The sequence below is a fragment of the Felis catus genome, chromosome F1 (genome assembly GCF_018350175.1).
Source record: "Felis catus isolate Fca126 chromosome F1, F.catus_Fca126_mat1.0, whole genome shotgun sequence".
Taxonomy (NCBI): Eukaryota; Metazoa; Chordata; class Mammalia; order Carnivora; family Felidae; genus Felis; species Felis catus.
The window spans coordinates 65,271,501-65,286,551 of NC_058384.1; the positions used below are offsets into that span (position 1 = coordinate 65,271,501).

The 15,051-nt window shown below is 51.4% G+C and overlaps 1 long non-coding RNA gene and 1 other non-coding gene across 3 annotated transcripts; one reads left to right on the top strand and one right to left on the bottom strand.

Annotated features, from left to right (window-relative positions):
- Positions 1-6,299: 6,299 nt before the first annotated feature.
- Positions 6,300-12,036, bottom strand: LOC109495809. Of its 2 annotated transcripts, none has more exons than XR_006591561.1 (4): positions 11,803-12,036; positions 10,974-11,186; positions 8,664-9,024; positions 6,300-8,082 (listed from the first exon to the last, which is right to left on the bottom strand). It is a non-coding gene; the product is annotated as an uncharacterized LOC109495809 (long non-coding RNA). The 2 variants fall into 2 exon arrangements; XR_006591562.1 differs by having other exon boundaries at positions 10,974-11,343.
- A 439-nt stretch (positions 12,037-12,475) lies between these two features.
- TRNAR-UCU lies at positions 12,476-12,549 on the top strand. Its single transcript has one exon. It is a non-coding gene; the product is annotated as a tRNA-Arg (tRNA).
- The last annotated feature ends 2,502 nt before the right edge of the window (positions 12,550-15,051 follow it).

Sequence of the window (15,051 nt, forward strand, 5' to 3'; positions counted from 1 at the left end):
CCTGACGGCGGGGCTCGAACTCACGGACCGCGAGATCGTGACCTGGCTGAAGTGGGGCGCCTGGGTGGCGCAGTTGGTTAAGCATCCGACTTCAGCTCAGGTCACGATCTCGCGCTCCGTGAGTTCGAGCCCCACGTCGGGCTCTGGGCTGATGGCTCAGAGCCTGGAGCCTGCTTCCGATTCTGTGTCTCCCTCTCTCTCTGCCCCTCCCCCATTCATGCTCTGTCTCTCTCTGTCCCAAAAATAAATAAAAAAAAAGTTGAAAAAAAAATTAAAAAAAAAGAAATCTTCTATTGTAATTTACTGCTTAGAAACATTAAAGGGGAGGAGGGGCGCCTGGGTGGCGCAGTCGGTTAAACGTCCGACTTCAGCCAGGTCACGATCTCGCGGTCCGTGAGTTCGAGCCCCGCGTCAGGCTCTGGGCTGATGGCTCGGAGCCTGGAGCCTGCTTCCGATTCTGTGTCTCCCTCTCTCTCTGCCCCTCCCCTGTTCATGCTCTGTCTCTCTCTGTCCCCAAAATAAATAAACGTTAAAAAAAAAATAAAAAAAAATAAAGATTAGTCCTCAGATTCAAAACAACAAAGGTGTTGATTTTTTTCTCCCTCGTCATCTGTCAATTCAGCGCAGTCCCATGCTAAGTCCCAGTGTTTTACTTTTATGGGACTTGCCCCATCGATCCTAACATTCCTTTAGAAAAGAAAAATCAAGAATAACCACAATTTTTTTTAAACACGTAGGGTTCGGGAGGTTGGGGAGACGGTTTTCCAGCTATGCTAAGTGACTTTAAAATGACAGCAATGAAAACATTGAAGTATTTCCCAGGAATATACAAATAGTCTGATGGAATAGGAGAGGGAGCATGGTCACAAACTAATGTGGGAATTTAGTGTATGAAGAATCATACAGTACATCATATACTACGCTTCTAATCAATGAGGGTTGGGCTGTTTCAATGAGTGGTATTAGAATAATCAGTTATCTGTTTGCAAGTTGATGGGGTAGGTCGAGCCCTCCCTCACACCGTATACAAAAATAAATTTCAGCTGGATGGAAGTACTGAATTTTATAAACAAACCAAACCAAAGGACATTGCTAAACACAAGAAAAATATGTTTACTTTCGGAGTGGCAAAGACATGCCCAAGCCAGACGAAGAACCTAGACTCCATGAAAGAAAGGACTGACAAGTTTTACTGCTTAGTTTTTCTTAAAAAAAAAAAAAAAAAAAAAAAGATTAATTGTAGAAACCATGAACAAAATTTAAAAGTCAATGACAGACTGGAAACATTTTATTTACAATACATACAGCAAAGTATTACATGGTAACATGCGAAGTATCTAATAAATACACATAAAAAGGCAAACAATCCAATAGAAAATTAGCAAAGGATATGAGTGGGAATTTTCCGAAGAAATACAGTCATCCAGTAAACATCTGAACAACGGTCAGCTGCATTTGGATTTGGAGAAATACAAGTTAAAGTAACAAAGAGATCTGAGATTGTTAAAAAAGTATCAAAGGCCCGTCAGATTGTTAAAAATTAAAATGATGGATCATATCCAGTGTTGGCAAGTGTTTGGGGAAATAGGCAAATTCATTTATTGTCAGTGAAAATGTAAATTGGTACAGTTGTCTTGGAGATGTTTTGGCAGAATGTATCAAAATTAAAAATTAAAATACCGGCGGTGTCGTTTCCACAAATCTGTGCTGTACGTCTAGTCACACACGAGCGCCGTAATTTATGTGCCTGGATGTGAATCATGCCATTGTTTCCAGTAGTGAAAAATGGCAAACATCCTAAGTACCCATCAATAGTGAATTGGTTAAATAAATTATACCGTGCCCGTACTCTGTAATAACACATAACAGTTAAAAAGAATGAGGTAAATTTATACATACCAACATGGAAAGATAACCAAGATGTATTGTTAGGTGAAAATACCAAGAAAATACGCGTGCTATTACCCCTTTTGTGTAACAGGGAAGAAGCCTACAGCAACGTACGTGCCTCTGGTCCGTTTCATCTACGCGTAAATGTGTGTTTAAGGATATGAATTGCTAGCTACTGGCTGTGTGACTTTGGACAAGGTGCTTAACCTCTCAGTACTTTATTTTCTGTGCGTGGCGAGTAGAGCAGATGATAATAGTACATTTTCCTTAGGGTTGTGTAACGTGAGGCTTAAATAAATGAATCTATTTGAAGTGCTTCGTCTAGAGCCTGGCACACGGTAGCTATCTGATGAGTGATTTTATTATTCAGATACATATGCAGCTTGGAAAACTATGATTTCTGCAGTGGGCGTGAGGTTTAAGGCATACGGGAGGGGGGCTATAATTATTTATATGATGTAGTTCACTTTTTAAGAGTGACTGTGTGCTTCTGTGGTGAGCAGATTTTAGGGGCTCACCCGGCTGGCTCACTCAGAAGAGTGTGCAACTCTTGACCCCAGGGTCGCGAGTTCGAGCCCCACGCAGGATGCAGACAGAGATGACGAAAGTAAACAACACTGTAAACAACTTATTTGGAAAGTTTCTTCTAAGGAAATCTGTGAAACGATGTCAACAGAAATCCAGGAATGAAATCCAGCAGCTCTGAGCTGGGTTGGCGGCACTGGGACAGGAAGGAGGTGCCGTGGCTGGTGTTGGTGGTGGGGAACGAGAGAGGGAAAGGCAAGGCCCGCTCTCAGTTTGGGGGTGTGAGTGACTGACCCGGAAGAGGCTGAACCACGGAAAGCAGTTGCGGAGTAAGGACAGTCTTCATGGGGTGCAGTGTTTGGGGACGGCGGAAGATTAGTTTTGCTGAAGCTGTGTTGAGGTTAAGCTTCTGGGAGCCATCTCGTGGGGAATGTTCAGGACCCTGCGTGTAGAGACTGGAGCCCTGGAGAAAGTGGGCTGTTTCAACACCACCCGGAGGCAGAGCAGCAGAAAAAGTCTCAAGCTCTCAGGTCCCCTTCTAAGACCTCCACTATAAAAATAAAGAAGTGTGGTATTCTGGAGCAGTCTCCGGGCCAGGAGGACAGAGACCTGTTCTAGCAATTGTTTATTTTCCCCCAGCAAACGTATGTTGAGCTGCTAGGACCTAACAGATAGATGCTGCTCAGACTGACAAGATAGAAGGGGCTGGAGTTCCTCACCGCCCCCTGCCCCCCACCCCGCCTGCCCCGGCAGGACACAGCCCCTCGCGCTCTGTGCTTTAAGAGCCCCGTGTGCAAGGGCGGGAACGGTGCGATGATGGGTGCACTCCAGTCTGCTAGGGCAGTGGTGGACCTCGGGGAAGATGGGGAAGACAGAAAGGGAAGTGACTGGGCTGGTTCTTCGAGGAGGAGGGGCGGCTCCCCGGCAGATGCGAGAGTGGGGAGAAGGGAAGGGCATTCCAGAAAGAGGAAACAGCGCATCCCTGGGCTTATCAGTGTGGAACCAGAACAGTCGGGGGGTTTTTGTGTTTTTAATTTTACGGAACTGTAAGTATTTTGGCATTGTGCAACATGAGGCTGGAGGTGGGTGGGGAATGGTAATAAATGAGGTTGGAAAGAGGGGCAGGAATCAGACTTGTAGAGGGCCGTCAGGGTCTTCTCGGGGCTCCAGAGGATCATCAAGGGGTTTTGCCTCCCAGAAAGATCACCATTGCTCTGTCGGCCATATGTCAGATGGGTGGAAGGGGAAGGGGCCACTTGCAGAGAGAAAACTGAGGGGTTATTAACAGACTCACATAGGGGCGCCTGGGTGGCTCTGTGGGTTAAGCGACTGACTTTGGCTCAGGTCATGATCTCGCAGTTCGTGGGTTCGAGCCCCGAGTCGGGCTCTGTGCTGGCAGCTCGGAGCCTGGAGCCTGCTTTGGGTTCTGTGTCTCCCTCTCTCTCTCAAAAATAAATAAAACATTAGGGTGCCTGGGTGGCTCAGTCGGTTGAGCTTCCGACTTCTGCTCAGGTCATGATCTCAAAGTCCGTGAGTTCGAGCCCAGCGTCGGAATCTGTGCTGACAGCTCAGAGCCTGGAGCCTGCTTCGCATTCTGTGTGTCCCTCTCTCTCCCCTACCCCACTTGCACTCTGTCTTTCTCTCTGTCTTTAAATAAATGTTAAAGAAATAAAAAAAAATAATCAAATACTCGAATAGCCCTGCCTTCGAAGGATGCGCTGTCTGCAGTGGGCCAGAAGCAGCAATGGAGACGGGGGTGCGGGTGGGAGTGGGGGTGTGGGTGTAGGGGTGTGTGCATCTCAGGGCTGCAGACAGGGAACAGGCTGATCACAGCCGCTGCTGAAATCCTGAGCGTGCACTTGTGCGAAGGCGTCATGGTGGACCCCGCCCTGGATGACCAGCCTGTCTCCCTCATAGTCTCCTCTCAAATTCGTCTTCTCCCTTCAGTTCACTGTGTGTAGCCGGTTCTCTTGCTGGGGTGCAGACCTCTGTGATAACTTCCCTTGAAGCCTCCTGGCTGGGCCCTCTCGAAATTGCCTACCCCATGCATCCAGAGTGATCTATGTGAAATGCACACCAAAACACAGTTCTCGCTTCCTTAAAACCCTTCACGGCCTCTGGCTTCTGCGGGATTATAATTGAAGGCCTTTAACGTGACGTACGAAGGTCTCTCCGATCTGGTCTTCCGGCCACGGGCTGTCACCCCCTGCCTGGGACTCCGGGCTTCAGTGACTCCGCATTTCTTGTGGTTTCTCACACAGGAACGAGGGGTGAGGTGTAGCTTTATCACGCTGTCCTCTCTTCTTGGCATGCCTTTCTTCCTCGGGGTCCCCAGCACACACGTGTGCACACACGCACACACGTATGCACGTGCTCGCACACACGCCCTGGCCCCGCCTCTCCTCTTGCTCCGGTGAACAACTGTTCTGACTTTGTGCAGCTTACATCCGTGGCTCGGGCAAACCTCCTCAGACCTTCGGACCCACGTTCTCTAGTATTGTAGCATGCTGGACGTGTCTCCACAGTTGGGCAGCTTGGTTTTGGGATTGTTTGTTTTCTGTCTCTGACCGTGCCCTTATCGAGGACAGATGTGACGTCTTCCGCGTCTTTGTGTTCCCAGTGCCTAGCACGTGTCGTGGCCTGTAGCACACATTTGTGGATTTGCAGAATAAATTAATTAATAAGCGAGGAGGTGGATGGTGCCACCATGAAGTAAATTAGGAGGTCATAAAGGGCAGAGGATTTACGAGGAAATGTAAGTTCAGATTTGTACAGTTTACCGTCGAAATGCCCGTGAGTCATGTAGGGAGTGTTATGTCTAGGCAACAGAATATTCCAGTCTGGGTGTCAGGTGAGGCGTCTGGCCGTAGGTGTGGAAATGGGCATGTTCGGCTCATCACAGCCAGTGCTGTTTCAGATCATTCGGGGAGACAAGACAAGAGAAGAGAGGCCACGCATACTCTAGAGCAGTGCTTTCGACCACAACCCACAGAAGAAATCAATTCATTTATTTTCTTGTGACTTAGAACACAAGAGTCTACACAAACACCTGTAGGAGTACTGGAACGAACATTCTGGAAATGATGCACGCTCTTCTTAGAGGCTGATACGTTCTGCTGTTCTCTTTCTTGTTCTGTTCTGCCCTACCCTGTCCTGCCATTTCTCTTCTTTTCTACTTAATAATATAAAAATGCTGCTGACAGTCGGGCCAGCGGTCTGACAACCTCTGCTCTTAGGGCCACGGGTATTTAAGAAGGAGGGGGAGGGCCCGGTGAGGGGACAGAGAAGGAGGAGCTAAGGTATAGGAGGAGAGCCCTTGGGAAGCAGGGAAGTGAATATTCTCGAGAACACAGATGTATGTGGCCCGAAATGCTGCAGAAAGGTGAAGCGATGCTCTTGAACCTGACGACCAGGAAGCGGTTAGTGACCTGAGCAAGAACATTTCGGCACAAGCGAGGCTGAAGTCGCCGAGGAAGGGAGACCTTGAGCCTACAGCCCGGTCTCCGTGAAAACGGAGACTGCAGGCGTGAGGCTCCCTGGGGTTCTCGCCACCTCCCCTCATTTATTCCTTGTAGCGGCCTCCGAAGGCAGGCATTACTTGTGCACATTTTGAAATAAACAGGCAATCCGAGTCTCAGAGAGGTTCGTGTAGGTGCTCCTCACCACGCAGTAAGCTGACGCATTGGGACTCCAACCTTGCTCAATCCTGCCTTTGAAGTCTGTATTTTTCCAAGTGGACCACAGCAGTTAGTCTATTTTTGTAATATTGGATAAGTAATTTAATTTCTATGGGCACGAGTTTACTAATCTATGTAATTACAGATGGAGAGGGTTGACAAAAATTATAGACTACAGAAATACACAAAATAAAGAGCAAACATTCACCCACTTAGCATTATCAATTTAATCTCCAAACCAGTTTTTTTTTTTAATTTATAAAAGTAATAAGATCGCGTGGTAAAAATTCAGCTAATACATAAGGTCAAAAATGAAACTTAATTATTTAAAAGTCTTTTTCCATTTTTAGCACTCAGTGATTCCAGGACGAGGCTCCTTGATCCTTTTGGTTGTCCCGTTTCCGGGGACGACTGAAGGCTAAACATACCGTCCCCTTCCCCACACCCTGTATAGAAACCCCCGTTGGGGTGACCCCATGGTGGCAAAAGGAGAACCCTGAAGTAGAGGTCAGCAAGCCTGGGGCTGGGTGCAGCGCTGTGGAAGACCAGCTGGCTGTCCTTGGGCAAAGCATCTCATTTATCTAGATGTTGGTTTCCTCTGCTTTGACCTTTGGTGACTCGAGAGAGAATGAGCCACTGGGGGCAGACCACGGGCTGGGGGGCTCGCTCACCCTCACTAGGTGCTGCCCTCCATCTAGGGTGCTGCCCTTCCCCCACCCATCCTCCCTGTTGTCCTGTCCCTGGGGCACCTCCCCTCCATCGTAAGGGTAGGGAAGAAACTTGCGGGGAAGGTCCGAGACCGGTGTCGTGGGTGCCCTGTCTCTCAGCAGGTACCATCCGGGGACACCTGCCTGCCTGTGGCAGAGCCCAGCCCCCGCTACGTCCCGGCTGATGACTTTGGGCCAGCCACGGCCTGTCCTCGATCAAGGTTTTTCTTTTGTAAAAGGAAGATCACGGTCGCCACTCTTTCCACAATCTAAGAGAGTGCTGATGATAAAATGGGATAAATAATTAAAAAAAATTCTTTTATCATCATTATGCCTCCTGCTAATACTGTTTCTTAGACTCTTGACAGACAGCAGGAGGGAGGACCGTGAGAATCCAACTATTTCCTTTGGGAGGAGCCTGAGGGCAACCGACGGGGTTACTCAAAGTCAAAATGCTTCCCCTGCACCCCGTCTTCGGTGTGGGGCAGCTCTGAGAAGGGCCAGTCCTGCGTGGCAGGTGGGCAGTGACCGGCTGCTGGGTAAAGACAAGCTGCAGACCCTCCTGATTTCTCAGACAGAGGCCCCTGTGCGAGGGCGGGTTTGGTCCCTGGGATTGAAACGCTCACGGTCACCCGTTTGGTATAAACTGACGTGTGGGGGCAGAACACCTTTCTTCTCTTGCTGCTGTGGAGTCGCTCTGCTCTACAAGGTGAACTTGATGTTCCCCTCAAGGCTGCTTCCTGGCTGGACGGGGAGAGGAGCTGTGGTAGAGGCCAGAGACCAAGAAAGCCCCTTTACTCCTAACAGTGGGCATGACTGATGTTCTCCCGCCCCTGGGCCTGTGACCAGAGCCATTGATGCTTTAAGGGGCCGTCTTCCGACTCTTTGGCCTCTGGCCTAGAACATCTGCCCTCTTAGGGACCACGTCACTGTGGTAACTGAAGATTAAGGAACCTGGTTGCCAGCCCGTCCCTGTGGCCACTCAGTGCCGGGCGATCAACAGGCCCAATCGGGGCCCCCAGTTTTAAAGCCAGTAGCACACGGAGCACGGAGTCCCAGGCAGGTAAAGCAGACGCAGGTGTGTGGGACGGCATGGAGCTCCTTGGACTTCTGGAGGTGGTCATGGTGGAGAGAAGGACCAGCAGGTCATTCTGGACAGGAATCTGGCACCGTATGGACGGGCTGGAAGGAGACCCAGAAGAACGGGTACCGTAGACCGAAGATTTAGGAGGCGGCAGAGATCCGGGCAGCGGGGGAAAGGGAAGAAGCCTGGAGACCGCAATCTAGAGGAAGGGAAGAGAGGGCCTGATGGTGAAGGAGGGAACATACCAAGACTTCAGAGCAAGCGACGAGAGCTCAGTGAGCAAGTGCGAGGTCGGAGGAGCTCGGAGGCCTGGGGAGCAGAGAGCCTCATGGCTGGTGGCGCGGTGACAGGGACAGCAGCAGCGGGCTGAGCGTGCTGGAGGCCAGGAGTGGGGAGTGTGGACAGTAGTGTTTGGAACAGATGGACCCCAGATGAGAACAGGTGGGGGTGTGGCCAAGAAACGGGGCACGCCACAGAGTAGACCCAGTGGGGGAAAGATTGGAGAGTGCCAAGTGCACACGGCAAGTGGGGAGAAAGGGCATGGACAGGAGTGTGCAGAGGTACAGACAGAGTGGGAGGGGCATGTAAGTCAGGACGTGACTAAGGGTGACGTGCCCTGGAGAAGACGAGAAATGGAGGCGATGGCAAGAAGACACCATAAGGATTCGGGACTGGGGAGCTGGTACCGAACGCATGAGAATGGTGGCTTAGGGTCAGAACCGCAGGCGTAGAGAGAGCAGAGGAGGAACGAGGGGTAGGTAGCCCCGGGAAGTAACTCACCTTTGGGAAATTGGGGCGAAGCAGAGAGAACGTCTCCCTCCAAATTCCCAGAAAGAGCTGGTGGGAACTGATGGCCCGCTGCCTGTCTGTTCATTAAATGCTGCTGGCTTCCTCGTGCTTCTTGACCGAAGAGAGAATTTATATCCTTGGGACACACTCTCTAGAATTCCCTATGGTTTCCTGGATTCCATCTCCGGATTCTTCACCATTCCTCAGACTCCCTTGAGGGTGGACCTCTGTGTGGACTCCTCTGACCTTGACTCGTCCCTGGAGGTACGGTCCATTGTCCGGACAGCCTGGGTCCAGGTCTCCCCTTGGGGAGTCTTGAGAGTAACCCATTGTGCTGGGCTAGACTTGGAATCTAGGATGTGATGATTCAGGTAGAATTTGCCCTTAGTTGTCCTCTTTTGGCTTGATTCGCAGGCCCACTAATTACCTGGATCATTGCACTTCTTCCCTCTTAGAGGAAGCTCTGACTTCTCAGAGCTCCTTTGCGGCCTCCCTGGAAGGTGCTTAGCAGAGGGGTGAAGGGGACGAAAATAGGGAGGTTGCTGAAGTAGGGACATACCACTTTTAGAGGATGTGCCCACCTTGGATGTGAAGGAATAGGTTTGGGACAGAGCAGGCACAGCAAGATGAGGCCATCATGGGTAAGGGCTGTGTGGTCCAAACGTCTATTTCAACTGTCTCATTCCATCTGAATCCCTTAGCATTTAAAACACGGGCTGATGGGTACAGGCACCCTAGGGAAGCTGTGAGCAAGACCACAGTAGGGTGTAGGATTTAATTTTATCTGTTCCTGGGCCAATGGGAGATTTTTTTTTCTTTTTTCTTTTGGCATTTATCGTATTGTATCCCAGCAACACTTTATGAATGAAATAATGTATGAGCATCACCGGTGTGTCTGTGGGGTCAAAGAGTGGTGTTCAGTTAGAGGCGTGAGTAATGTTTGAGTCATGGATCTTTGGAGAATTAAATCAGTGCAAAACATTTTTTGGAAATGGAATGGACTCATGTTCTCAAGGGTCTGCATAAACACAAATGGTGTACCTAGGTTAAAAGAAGATGTACTGTCCTCAATCATTGGGAATGACTTAACTTCACCTTTCCTGCCTCGTTGCAACCACTGCTTTCTTTGATGGTTTCCCTCCTCATTTTTAAATTAAAAATCCAGTTTGGAGACACTATTCACACTTATCAAGAAGCTTTATCTGATTTATGGATGATAAAGTGAAGCTAGATAAGTCAGAGACGTCCCTTATTTGAGAAAAACCTTGGACCGTCCAGAGGGTTTTTGTTGATAGAGATCGTGAGGAGAAGGGGTCCTGGGAAGGGGGTTTTGCTAGAATGGGGAGATTGCTGTGGGGGTGAGGGAAAGATAAAGGAAGGTTATTCAAGAGGCAGGGGGCAACTCAGGCACCAGAGGCGAGACTTGTGACTCATGGGACTGAGGCAGGAAGGGGACGACACCTTGCTCTATGAGGTCACAGCTAATCTTTATCCATGGCACTTATCATTGCCCCCGACTTACCCTGGGGAAGTGGAAGGCTGTGAAGTTCATTTCCGCAGGGATTCGGGGCAAGTCAGCTGCAGTTTGCTACTGCAGCTGGATCTTCGTGTGAACTTGGAAAACTTGACACCTTATTCGGTGGGCCATAAGACGGATTTTGGCTTTTCTCCTGTACATCTTTCAGAGTAGTTCCTATGCTGCATTTTGCCCACAGGGTCCTTGAGGGCGGGACCATGCCATTATTTTCCCTCATCGCGGTATCCCCAGCACCAAGCAAGAGCATTGCACACAATGAATGGGGCCCTTGGAAAGTGCTGGGGAGCTGGGACTCTTCATTCAGGGTGTGGAGAACACGTGACCTCTTCAGAGGCAACGAACCTTTGGGCAAAGCTCAGGACGGGCAGATTTGGGTATAGGACGCCATCTTTATGAAGAGTGGGGGGCGTGGGTCTGCGCCTAAGAGAACTTTGGTGGAGCCTGATGGGAAATGTCCTGAGGACCTGTTTTGCATTCGCGTGGTTCCTGGCTGGCTTGGGGGTTTGAGCTTCCCTCTACAGGCACCCGAGGCTTCCTGACTAGCCCTTTGACTGGCATCTTGTCACTGGTCAACCCAAGTATTGTGATAGCTGGCCAGCTTTGAGTTCTGCGTGTCATGTTCTTGGAGTAGTCTAGGGTAGGTGTATTAAGAAAGGCCTGTTCTCTGCCTCTAGGTCCTGGGGGCGGGGAAGGCAAGCTTGGTTGGGTGGCTGGCTCTTCCCAGGTGTTGGTCTTCTCCTGGCCCCCTGACCCGACTGACTCACCTTGGTCCCATGCTTGCCCAGATCTCCTCCTTGGGGCTGTGTGAACTGAACGGCCAGGGGAGGGTGAGTCTTAGAGTTCTCAGGGCCCTCCGAGATCTTCCAGTCCAAGAACGTTGTGTTGTCACATCGTCCTTCACTTGACCATCAGCCGGCCTCGCGGGTTAGAAAGAATGGCCTTAGACTCTGATGGGAGTCAGTCGGTGGTGTCGAGTGCTGGGAATAGACGCACACACAGAGGGAAGGTGGGGGAGTCAGCTCTCTGCTTGTATTGTAACCTTTTAAGTGGGAGTGGGGTGGGGAACACCGAGTCGGTCTTTAAACCATTGCATTGCCATTGGGAGCACGGAGGGCAACTGTCCCCTGAATGTGTCTGGCAGTCAAACGAGAGAAAAAGAGCAGAAGCTGAGGTGGGAATGACTTGGATTAGACATTCAGAAGAACCAGCCCCGGGGTGGGGGGGACACTGTGACCAATAGTGATTAGCAACTGTAGCCTCCCAAGGAGCCTTTTAAAACTAGGAACTGTTTTCCTGGATCTGGGCTGGGTGTGGAGGTCTTTGTGTGTGGTTACGGAGGGCTGGCCCATTTGATTGTCCTCGGATGCCTCTGGCAAGCCCAGCAGCTGAGAAAGCCCCAATCTTTAAATCCGGGGGTCCTGGGAAGAGAGGAGGGCAGACTGGGAGCTAGGGAAGGTGGGGGAGGGGAGCAGGTAGGTGATCGCCGAGGGCTGTGCGAGGACCATCTGTATTTCATTAGGGAGCTGCCACTCTCACCCTCCTCTCTCTCTGTCACACACACACACACACACACACACACACACGCACACTCACCACACTTCCGTCTCTTCCTCATCCATAATTCCAGGGGAGATGCTGAAGGCATAGCACATCAGACCCTGGCTATCTCTTCCCGGGCTTGACGGGTTGACGGGTGCGGCTCTTAGGGCTGAGAGCTGGACCCGTGTCCCGGAGCCCGGCTTCCCCGCCTGGCGCTGCCTCCGCCTTCACGCTGTCTCTTTACGGGAGCAGGTCCTTTGTCTCAGGAAAGGAGGGCTTCCCTGGATCCCCCAGCTCTGCCCAGCCCCTGTCTGAGAGCATCCGGGTGGGATGAAACCACAGCGAGGGAGAGGGGTGGCGGTAGACCTGGTCCCTGGTTCCCTGGCTGGGCTGGGTGAGCTTTGCCTAATTAGCATGAGAATAGAGAGCCTTTCCTGCCTCCTCCCTGGGGATGGAGAGGAAGGGGCCCAGGCTCCAGCTCCATCCTGCCCCATCAGAGCTTCTGGGACTGAAAACGAGTGCCACCCCGGTCCTCCAGTCCTCTGAGGACCCAGGACCCACGGTACTGGGAAAAGCTTTGACGGAGCCTGCGGGTGGATCTCCACTCCAGATTTTCCAGCTGTCCCTGCCCCCCCACCGCTCGAGAGAGCAGGATGCCCGAGATGGCTGGTGATGCAGAAGGTATGTGCTTTTTCAGTTCTGGTGCTGATGCTGTGTGTGTGGTGAGGTCTCTGTGGCGCAATGGACGAGCGCGCTGGACTTCTAATCCAGAGGTTCCGGGTTCGAGTCCCGGCAGAGATGGTCACCTGGCAGGTGCCTCTTTTATTTTGCGTGCTGTCATGCTAGGTTGATAATTACATTTATCTCTCCCTGGAGGCTCTGGGGAAGAGAAAGGCAACCTCTTTCCTTGGGAATCGTGGGCCTCCTCTCCTTTTCCCTTCCCTCCCTCTTCATGCTTTTTCTGTTCCTCCCTTACGGATTTTCATTGTCCGGCGGAGGCTCAGATGTCTGCTGCTTCTCCCTGCTCGGCCCGACTGACGCAGCCGTTGAGTCCTTTGCCCCCTGGGACCATCCACGGGCACGCAGGGACCAGGGTGCCAGGGCACGGGTTCGGGGGCCACTGCGGTTCCCTCCTTCTCGTCCGAGAACTCAAACAGGCAGACTGACCCATATGCCCCTGAGGGAACGTCCAGCTGTCCTCGATGGTAAGGGTCCCCTTGCCCGGGGTGGCTCAGGGGCGGGTGGGGCCATGCAGAGGACAATTTATTCACCATCATTGTCATTCCTGGAGCTTTCCGGGCTAAAGCTCTTCACCCACTTTCTCGTCTACAAGGTGAGATGTGGTCATCACTCTGTCTTCGTGGAGTAAACCGGACAGCAGCACACAGATTGTCCGTGGCAGACGGACTTGTCCGGGAAACTCCGAGGTCTCCTGCGCCTGGGGAAAAAGTTGGTAGCCTTTCCTGTCTGCAGGGCAGACTCTGAGGGTGGCGTGTGGGTGTTATTTCCGGAACTCCCCGTCGCCATCAGGACATCTCACCCCTCCTCGTCCTCCTTTCCCTTCTGCTCTCCTGCCCTGCCTCATCTCATGGCCACATTCAGCAAGGCTGGGAGCTTGGGTTTCTACTCTGGGCTGGGCGGGCTCTCTCCCCCTGGCGTACTGCAGCTCCAGCCTATTAGTCAGAGCGAGCCGCCCATGCTTGGACGTGACCTCCACCCCAGCTGAACCCAGGAAACCTGAGACACGCCACACAGCTCTCCTCCCTCTGCTGGGGTGGGGAGTCAGTATCTCTCCTACGTGGGGCTCTGCATGGGCATCCAGCGGACGCAGCCCTGCACTCAGGCTCCAGGAAGCTGGCGCGGGGTGAGGGGGCCAGTCCACACAGGGTGCCGCCAAACCATGCCAAGAGGTGGGAGCTGATAGGGCAGATAGGAGGACTCTGGCGGGAGCCTTTAGGACACCTGCATGTCTGCAGCAAATTGAAACTCCTGAACTTCATTTGAAGTGGGATAGTGCTTTACAGAAACTTAGAATTCTCGCAGGAAGAGCCCACAAGGCTTTACCCTTCTGAGTCCTTTTGGAAGAACACCAGCTCAGGTATTCACTACCTCCAACAGCCCCACGGACGTGCCCTTCGGAGGATACCGGTGTGGACCAGAAATTCCTGGGCAGACCCTTCTGGAGTCTTTCTTTATTGTTAGCCCTGCTCATCCTAGATATTTTTGCTTTAAGCTCTGAGGGGAAAAATTATTGCGTGGGGGATGAGGTGGGGAGAGAGTTTGGCAAAGGGGCCCATGTCACCTTTTTCACCCATGTCCAGAATATTATGTCACCCGGGGTCCCCTTCATCGTTCTGTTGGAACGTGGCCAGTCCACCATAAGAAGTAGGAAGGTTGTCGCTCTATCACTGTTCAAAGTTGGGGCAACGGTGCACATGCATTATGGCCGGTTCCAAGGCTTGCTCCGTTCTAGAGGTTTTCTAGGAATAAAGGCTTCATGAAATTGTGGGGGGTGAGGGTTTAGGGGTGGAAACGGGGAGGGGACGTGTGCCCAAGTGGGCACTGGATTGAGATTTGTTCAAATGTTTGATCAGGGTGCAATGTAGCCCAGCCCCTCAGGTGAGGCTCAATACCGGTGAGGACTGAAGCCCGTGGACAGCCCCCAAACATGATTTTAGCCAGCCATTTCCATTTCCTACCTTGGAATTAGAAGATCTTGGTTGAAGAACACCTCTCTGAACTTGAACTGCTTATTTATAATGACAAGGTTGGTTTATGTGTCCTCCAGATGGCAAACTGAATGAGAAAGTCCACGGTATGACTCTGCACAAATATATAGCCTATGTCACTTCTGGGCTTGCTTTCTGTCTCCCCTTGGCATGCAGAAAGCGTGCCTGGCTTCAGAGTAGGGAAAGGTCAGGGTCTCAGTGGTCAGCCCCTGTCCAGAACATCCAGGGTGGCGGTGAGCCATCATCTGGGGCCGACATTGACTTGCGCTCCCCAAGACAGAGGATAGATTGGACCTTTGTGCAGGTGGGGTCCTTCAGAGAGCAACTGTTCTCTCTGTGCCTTAGCTGGGAGCTTCGTCTCAGCCGGGTAGGTAGAGGTACCTGCTAGCTCCACCGCTCAAGGGAACTAGAAGCTTCCACTTACTCACACATCACTCAGCCTTTAGCTACCTCAGTCTCTGAGGAAGGGGTATCCTGGGAACTTGAAGAAGGGTATCATAAGGACTGGGGGGCAAGACTTTTCACTTTGGTAAAAGTTTCTTTATGTGTGATAATAGCTTTTTCTGAATAGGTG